General features: G+C 40.6%; 1 non-coding gene across 1 annotated transcript; it reads right to left on the bottom strand.

The window, feature by feature from the left end:
* Positions 1-3,648: 3,648 nt before the first annotated feature.
* Positions 3,649-3,736, bottom strand: TRNAS-GCU (transfer RNA serine (anticodon GCU)). The gene has a single exon. It is a non-coding gene; the product is annotated as a tRNA-Ser (tRNA).
* Between the last annotated feature and the right edge of the window lie 6,126 nt (positions 3,737-9,862).

The following is a 9,862-nucleotide window of genomic DNA, read 5'->3' as shown; positions in this document are numbered from 1 at the left end:
CTATTAGGCACTGAACATGATAACTGTCCGTAATAGGTACCCGATCCCAGGGATTGATGAGCTCCTGGACCAACTGAAGGGGAAAAATATTTCAGTAAGATCGATTTGAAGTCAGGATATCACCAGGTACCAATCGAACCCTCCGATGTGTAGAAGACTACCTTCAAAGCCAAGGAGGGCCTTTTCGAATGGTTGCTTATGCCTTTCGGATTGACGAATTCTCCTGCAACCTTCATGAGGCTAATAGATGACATCTTGTAGCCATTCACCAACTCATTTGTAATGGTATACTTGGATGACATCCTGATCTTCATCTAGAGTTGAGAAGAGCATGTCCACCACATCTGACAGGTTCTCCAAACACTGCGGCAACACAAGTTATGTGCCAATTTGGAGAAATGCACTTTTGGCATGACCCAGGTTCAGTATATGGGATACATTAACCATCTCCAACCAGTCTGACAGAGCTCTGCAGTTCTTTAGGTCTTGCCAACTTCTATCACAGGTTCGTGTTGGGATTTTCTCATGTCACTTGGCCCTTGAGTCAAGTCACCAAGGGAGGAGCGAAAGAAAAATTATTTTGGTCTGAATCTCAACAAAAGTCTTTTCCATTGGAAAATCCTACATTGGTCATCCACTATGCTTGATAAACAATATGGTTGGAAGACTATTATTTTTTTATCTTCCCTTATTTCATTGTCATTGCGTACCTTTCCCCGAACATTCCTCTGAAGAGCAAGTTCTTTCGATATTTTATTTGCACTGCTATTCTTCTGAATAGCAATGCAAAAGGCCATTAGACTCAGGTCAATATTTCTCTCTTGGATCCGAAGATATGTTCCCAGATCCTTCATTTCGGAATGGACTTACTTCAGGATCTATATCTCTTTCTGTCCAGGGAAGGGAGAAGAGATCATAAAAATCGATCCGACGAAACATTCAATCAACAACCAAATAGGGAGTTCGATCAACTAAATAAGATCGATTAATTTCGGATAGGAAAGGTCCACTTTCCAAATCTCCATCAAATTTCAATACCAGAGAAGCTTATATATTCATAAGCCAATGGGTCAGGTTCACTTACTTCTCCTCTGTTTTTTCCACTTCTTTTGAAGACTGGTAATTTGAAATTACCAGGTATCCATAATACCTCTGATATGTTCAAAATTGACTTGTTTACTTGTAAGCTTTACTGGTTATGCCCTATACACCGCCTTTGGGCAACCCTCTAAACAACTTAGGGATCCTTTTGAGGATCACAAGGACTAATTGAAAGAATGACCTTCCCTATAGGGAAGGTCATTCTTTCTTTGATGGGAGAGAAAGAATGACGATTTGGAGAAGAAAAATTATTTTCCCCCTTTAGTCGGAAGTTTGGGTGGTTCTCGGAAGAAAATAGCAAAAAAGATTATCCCTAGGGTCGATACCAACAGGAATGTATAAACCAATGCTTCCATAGATTTGATTTGATTGTAATTTACAATTATGGAGATAGCTTTCGTACTAATATTTATTAGAGAAGAGATAGGAGCAATATCATACCACTTGTCTTTTAGTAGTTGGATCTCCTAGTTTTTTGGAATGCTCCAAATTCTATTCGAGCATCCAGATCCGAGTCGATACCAGCAAAAACATCTCTGAATAAGGTCCTAGCACCATGCCAAATGTGTCCAGAAAAGAAAAGGAGAGCAAATGTAGCATGTCCAAAAGTAAACCAACCCCTTGGACTACTACGAAAAACACCATCAGATTTTAGAGTAGCACGATCTAATTCAAAATTTTCACCTAATTGAGCACGTCTAGCGTATTTTTTAACTATAGCAGGATCACCAAAACTGACCCTGTCAAGTCCACCACCATAGAACTCAACAGTTACACCTACTTGTTCAACACTATACTTTGATTCTACCCTCCTAAAAGGAACATCGGCTTTCACAATTCCTTCTTTGTCCACCAGAACTACTGGAAATGTTTCGAAAAAGGTAGGCATATGACATACAAAAAGCTCATTTCCCTCCTTATCTTTGAAGATAGGGTGTCCTAACCAACCAACAGCTATTCCATCTCCATTGTCCATTGCACCTGCTCTGAATAACCCCCCCTTAGCTGGATTATTACCAATGTAATCATAAAAAGCGAGTTTCTCGGGAATTTTGGACCAAGCTTATGATAGGCTTAAATTTTCGGCCAGACCGGCACGAACCCGTCGATCTATTTCTTGTTGGAAGTATCCCTGATCCCACTGGTAACAAGTGGGACCGAATAATTCAACCGGAGTAGTTGCGGAGCCATACCACATGGTCCCAGCAACAATGAAAGCTGCAAAAAACACAGCAGCAATACTGCTGGATAGGACCGTTTCAATATTCCCCATGCGTAATCCTACGTATAAACGTTGGGGAGGACGAACACTGAGATGGAATAGACCTGCTAATATACCCAAAATACCCGCTGCTATATGATGAGAAGCTATTCCTCCTGGAACAAAAGGATCAAAACCTTCAGCTCCCCATGCTGGATCCACTGGTTGTATTTTTCCAGTTAGTCCATAAGGATCAGACACCCATATCCCAGGACCATACAAACCCGTTACATGAAATGCTCCAAATCCGAAACAAGCTACTCCTGAGAGGAATAAATGAATTCCAAATACTTTTGGCAAATCTAAACAACGTTTTCCCGTACGTTCATCACAGAATATGTCCAGATCCCAATATACCCAATGCCAGATAGCTGCCAAAAAGCACAGGCCAGAAAACATGATATGTGCCCCGGCCACACCTTCATAACTCCAAATACCGGGATTAATTACAGTTTCTCCGGTGATGTTCCATCCACTCCATGAATCCTTTATTCCCAAACAAGTCATAAAAGGTATAACGAACATACCTTGTCTCCACATTGGATCAAGAACAGGATCGGATGGATCAAAAACTGCTAATTCGTACAGAGTCATTGAACCAACCCAACCAACAACTAGAGCTGTATGCATTATATGTACATAAATTAACCGTCCAGGATCATTCAATACGACGGTATGAACGCGATACCAAGGAAAACCCATGCAAACACCCCTTTATCGGAAAAAGTAGACACTATGTAACTTTCTCACATTGGATTGGAAGAGATCATGTTATCGAGCTAGACCTGGATCATCTCGAAAGTGAACATCTATTCACTTGGACATTGCTAATGATGGAACAGGTTTGAAACAATTTTGTTCATACATAATAGCAGGCAGAGGCAAAGATATTTTATCATTTGTATGTAACAATACACAATGTAGGGATTGGTCCCATTTATATTGATAAAAAAAGAGGAAAGAAACGAGATATTCTAATCCTTCCATTCATTCATGAACGATACCTTTGCAATTTATGGACTAAGTCAGATATAATTTTTGATGAAAAATATAATTTTTCTACTAAAGAGTGGAGCTATTACTGTTCCATAAACAGTAATACTTACTGCACTGCGGGAAAAAAAATAAAATACTGAGTTCAAATGCTCAGTCAAAATGATAACTTTATCATTTTGTGCTATGCAATGAAAAAAAAGGTCAAAATAGGAAGTCTCTAGGTTAATGGGCCTTTTCCGTTCCGTAGAAAGATTCGGGGTTATTCGTTTTCAGGATCAATAGTGGACGAACGGAGAGAGAGGGATTCGAACCCTCGGTACGGATGATCCGTACTACGGATTAGCAATCCGCCGCTTTGGTCCGCTCAGCCATCTCTCCAAGATGGAAGAGTTCATGTGTAACAAAATGAATGGTGGAGTAAAGGTGTATATCATAGTATGTACAGATTGTATCGGCAATATAATGAATATTGCCATTATTCAGTTGGATAAAGAACAATCCAGTCAATCGTATTGTTCATTTCGTTAAAAATAGTTTTGTATGACTGATTTTTTCTGCTTTTCTTGGCCTGGCCGATGGCCAGGCCAAGAAAAGCAGAAAAAATCAGCAGTCATACAGTGCTTGACCTAATTTGATAGCTAGAATACCTGCTGTAAAAGTAAGAAAAAAAGCTATCAAAAATTTAAGCTCTACCATATCTTCATTCCCTCCCCAATGAGTTTGATTAAATGCGTTACATGGATTAGTCAAATTTATTTCTCTCCAATATCAAATTTTATTATCTAGATATTGAAGGGTTCTCTATCTATTTAGGGTTCTCTATCTATTTTATGTATTATTGTAAAGATATCAGTTGCTCAAGGCCATAGGTTCCTGATCGAAACTACACCAATGGGTAGGAGTCCGAAGAAGACAAAATAGAAGAAAAGTGATTGATCTCGACAACATTTTATTCATACATTCAGTCGATGGAGGGTGAAAGAAAACCAAATGGATCTAGAAGTTATTGCGCAGCTCACTGTTCTGACTCTGATGGTTGTATCGGGCCCTTTAGTTATAGATAGTTTTGCGCATTCTTTTCTTCGACAATGCTGCTATGGGCATATGTCACTACTTACGCTTTAGGCTCTCATAATCGATCCATACCTAATATCGTATACAAAGAGATATCTCATTATATATGTCATTATGCTTTTTCACTTTTCTTCCAGTCATGAATTATATATGTCATTATGTGATCGGTTCATTCATTATATACGTCATTACGCTCCTACCTACAAGCCCTCTCACCTGCCAAGCTGGGGTTTCGCCCTACACCCCTACACCTCGAGCTACTCATGCTTGCTCAGATAAGAAGGTCCCGGAGGGGCTTGTTCTTCCTAGTGCAAGGAAAGAAACTGGCAACATCATACTAACTCTTCTATGCATCGAAAGGAGGCTTTGAATTGATTCTAGCAAAGCGCTAGTAAGCACCCATTTGTTTATAGACTTCAACAGTTATCGAGATCGAAGGTATCATCCATCGTCGGACCATTTTGACTGGAATATTCTATATCAAAAATCGAAATATATGACTAGAACCGAACCTCGTTGGCTTGGATAGCGGGGTGGTGCCTCGAACCCACGACGGCCTCACCGAAGCCTTTGACTTTCCCCTTATCCCTCACATTCATCGTCGGCAGAATGAATCGGATTGGTGAGTAATAAATACTACGCCTATATGAAATGAATAAAAGAAAGGCTTTCCTTGCACTAGGAAGCGCAAGCCCCTCCGGGACCTTCTTTCCGCTTCTTGGGTTAGCGTGTGGTTGGGCTTGCCGAAGAATTGTGGTTGTTAAGGAAGGTAAGACCGAAGCTTAAGGGTGTTATACAAGCACTTTGATCAGACAAGTTAAACTTTGAATTGTTTTAATTCTCGAATCTTCGATCACCGATATTGGTAAACGTCCCGGAGCAATATAATCATAATTTCATTCACGACGATCATACATAGGTCGGGAGTTCATATTCTTTCAATCATAAAAAGAAAATTTGATGAAAAATACTCAACACAATTTCCACGAAAGATGCAAATTCCAGAATAAATACTATAAATTACCAATCGTTCGTTTTTCCAATCAACAACGGGTGGATTAATCAGGCATAAACGCCATAGAGTTGAAAGATCGCCTCTGCTAGGCACCAGTGCTCGCATTACTAGACTTGCAACAACCATTTGAGGTCGAGACAGATGCCTCTGACTATTCTATTGGGGCAGTCCTTGCTCAACACGGGCATCTAATGGCATATCACAGTGAGACATTTCAGACACAGTCCAAAAGCATCCCACTTATGAAAAAGAGATTTATTCCATTGTGCAGGCCTACCGACAATGGAAGCATTACATTTTGGGGAAGGAAATGGTCATCCACACAGACCAACGACCCTTGCAGTTCATACAGACCCAAGGGAAATTCTAGAATGATAGCCATCATAAGTGGTCCACATACATACAAAAATTCCATTTGAATATCAAGTATAAGAAGGGAAACACCAATAATGTTGCAGATTGCCTCAGTCGATCACCGATCATGGTGTTAACCACCATGCTCAACTCTTGTGGGAACGATACTTCCGATTGGTTACTTATCTACAAAAGTGACCTAGAATTCAACCACCAATACCAGACACTCTTGGAGGGTCAGCATGTTCCATATTTTCACCTCCTGGATGCCCTATTATGCGACCTGGGTCACCTTTGTGTTCCTTCAAGTGAGCATGCCAAGATGATTTAAGAAACAAACTATAGTTGGGCTGCTCAACATTTCGGGTCGAGAAAATGGTGGCAGTACTGTAGAAGTATTTCTATTGGCCGAATCTTCAAAAGGATGTTGGGAAGTACATAAGATCATGCACTACCTGTGCCATTTCCAAACCGACCATCAAGAAGTAAGGCCTCTATACCCCATTGCCTCCCCCTAGTCGACCTTGGGAATCCATATCCATGGATTATATGTCAGGCCTTCCTTCTACTAAGCATGGAATGACTGTGTTTTTGTGGTCATCGACAGGTTCTCGAAGATGGCCATTAGGGCAACCTCCAAGAAGAATATCACAGTAGAAGTCACTGCTAAAATCTCCTTTTAATGAGTGTGGGTACACTTTTGGATCCCATAGTTTATCATATCAGATCGAGGCAGCAGGTTCCTCAGTACATTTTGGTCCAGTGTCTGGTCAATGCTAGACACAAAACTCACTAAATCCACAACCTTCCATCCTCAAACTGATGGCCAGGTAGAGGTTGTGAATAGGATGATTGCACACATTTTGCACATGTACAACTCAAAGCATCCATACACATGGGACGAGAGCCTCCCCTATGTTCAGCATAACTACAATCGAGCTCTCCACAGCTCGACTGGCCACAACCCTTTTCAGTTGGGCTTGGGATTCCAGCCACTATGTCCCATTGATGTGGCCATGCCAGTTGCAGCTACTCACGTAGATTCAGCTCATGTCCAGTCTGAAACAGATCAGGTAAAAAGCTTCATTGAGAACCTGAACATCCAAAATATTCACCAACAGGTCCACGACATTACAGAGAAATCAAATTCCAAGTACAAGTATCGACATGATCAACATCGGGTGCCACACAAGTTTCAGGTGGGTGACAAAGTCTGGTTGCATTTGCAAAAGAAACAACTTATAGGAGCCTATCAGAAACTCAGACTACTCTAATATGGTCCTTACACCATTACCAAGGGTATGGGAGATAATGCATTCGAGCTCAACATTCCCCCATTCCTTGGCCTGCACCCAGTATTCAATGTTGACAGCCTTTGGCCATACTTTCCACCATTACTAGACACATCTGACATTGCAGAACAACTCACACCCACAGAGTTAAATCCAGATTGCATGGAACAAGATGCAACTGATCAGATCATGGACACATAGATCAAGCACACTCACTAGCAGAATATCCAACTATATTGAATTTTCAAAGTAGGCCAACTCCTTCACCAGGGCAAGCGGCTCACGAGGAACCAAGTTCAGTAGAAGTTTCCTCATCTCATGGAGGAACTCAACGCAATGGAGACCATTGCTTCCTAAGGGGGGAGGAATGATCCATGTGGATATTGGTGGCCACCCGCCAAGTCCACTTGGACCCCCACCATTGTTTCTTTCAGCTTTTCAGTTTCCTTAATTGTAGCACAATTTACTAATTTTAGCAGTTTTTTGGGTCTTGAACTTCCAGAGCTGTTTTGAGGCCCTAATTGACGTTTTTTGGGAAAACAAGGAACAAAATGGGTCCATGGACGGATGTTTCTCTTCCCAAAGTTTTAGTTCTCAGATAGATCTTTTTAACGAGATATTGTACGCGTCAAACAAAGATCGTATGCCAAAGTTACGACCCCGGGAAGTTGATGTACCAATTTACCCAAACGGGGCCCACAGTTTGACATTTCATCTTCCAGGGTTAGGTTTTTGGATGTTTAGGGTTCTCCATTGTTTCTCAACAATAAATATACCCTCGAGCCTCATTGTAACATAGTTTAGAGGCATGTAGCCGCAACATCTCTTCTCAAAGATAAGCTACCATCGCCCTAGCTTGTTTATTTCCATTTCTATTTGTAAGCATATTTCAGTATTTTACAGTAATGAAATGAAGTATTATTTCCGCTACATCTCTGTCTTTCTAGTTATATCTGTAATTTGTTATGTTCCTATTTAAATACGGATAATCCATAGTGATGATCCCTCTGAAGCTAGACTCCCTCTGATACTACATGATCTCTAGTGGCTCATTCCTATAAGCACTCATCCTCCTGGATCAAATACCACTCATGCAAATCCCTCTAATCTCGGATATGCAACATCACGATCCGATGAAAAATCTAGCCTGTCAATATGTAGTCCATCACATGAAGAAATCTTAATAATAATGATATCATTCATGCCAAATCAATCCTTGATATTTCCCAACCATCCATGATAAGTCATGGGAAGTCCACGATCATCAAATTGTACTACACCAAAATATTGTTCACTAGGCTCTCCACCAATCCACCATAACTCCTAGCCAATGTCATTGCCAAGCCAGTCAAGACAAAATCTCCATGTCTTAAGCTAAACACTCTACTCCATGATATAGACACCCACACCTCCCTCTAAGTTTCTTCGCCATGCACACTCTGATTCATTGACCCTTCAAAGTATATCAAGCATGCTTTGATACCATGTTGTTTTTCCATGATCGTAGTGTCTAGGATATAATCCTAAATCACTGATGCTACCAAACCAATAAAAAAAATGAAGCTACTTTGCACAATTGAATATAAACACCATTAAATCTACTAGTGCACAAATTATAATTTTTTTTTACACAAATTTCAACCCAACGTCATTATATTAATCCGAATGAATAATACACAAATCTAGGGCTCCCATACAAGGGACAATGGACCTCAAATATCCAGAAGTACAATAATACAAAACTATGGTTTCAGTCCATCGACAACCAATCTACCCTTAATAAGATACTTTGACCATCTAGCTGATGTAGCGTGTAATCACAAATCCTCTTAATTGTACCCTATACCTGCCCAGTCCTTCGACTCCCAATATGAAACACTGCCTCTATCAATGATCCAAGTCGATCTGATTATTGAACCTCAACTATCAATTCTACTCGCTAGTTGTGCCTTAGTTCATCAAGGGAACAACACATTAAGACTCCCATTGAGTAGGTCATAAATTTGTTTGTGAACAACTCACAATTTCCCATTGTTGCTCCTTAGCTACTCAGGGACTTCGACCCACTATATTCTTCATGTGCTTCCCTAATGAATACTAACATAGGTAATGGAGGGCTTCCACCTATCACTACAAGATTTCCATCTCCCATAATGAACACATGCCAGGAGGACTGCTCATCTTATGTAGTATACATCCTTCTCCACACATAAGTCTAGGGCTACTCAAACTACTCCTGGTTGATCAAACCCTTGAGCTCTTATTCCACTCTAGCAACCACCTAAGTCCATCAAGATGGTGCACACTAGGCTTCAACTTGGGCACTATCACAATGCCATCCAATTTACCATATATGCCCAATCCACTGTCCACACTTGGTCCATCTCACACTGCCCTCCAATAGAACATGAGTGACCAATCCTCGCTGTAGCATCTACACATTGGTTAGGGAATCTAAACACTAGGATCACCCTTCCTCTTGGTTGATAAAAGTCTCCCACAACTAATGCAACCTGGACCCACATCCATCTAGTAAAACAAATAATCTCAATACATCATAAAAAAACTTTAGGATGATGTGACACTATTATAGGGTTCTACTATTGGTTAGGACATGTAACAGTCCATGTTAACCTTTCCTCCAAGCATCAAGACATTTATCTCAGCTACGAATTCCCTCCACAAGGTCACTTCTCTTATAAACTCATTGTTTAGAGCTAGTACCAGCCCCAAAATATCCCTACGAACCCTCTCTTCTTGAGGTATTGG

The sequence above is a fragment of the Pinus tabuliformis genome, chromosome 2_1, assembly GCF_031772625.1.
Source record: "Pinus tabuliformis cultivar Carrire ecotype Pingquan chromosome 2_1, CPIR1, whole genome shotgun sequence".
NCBI classification, from domain to species: Eukaryota; Viridiplantae; Streptophyta; class Pinopsida; order Pinales; family Pinaceae; genus Pinus; species Pinus tabuliformis.
Note: the sequence above shows the minus strand (reverse complement) of the source record. Positions and strands in the feature narration are given on the sequence as shown.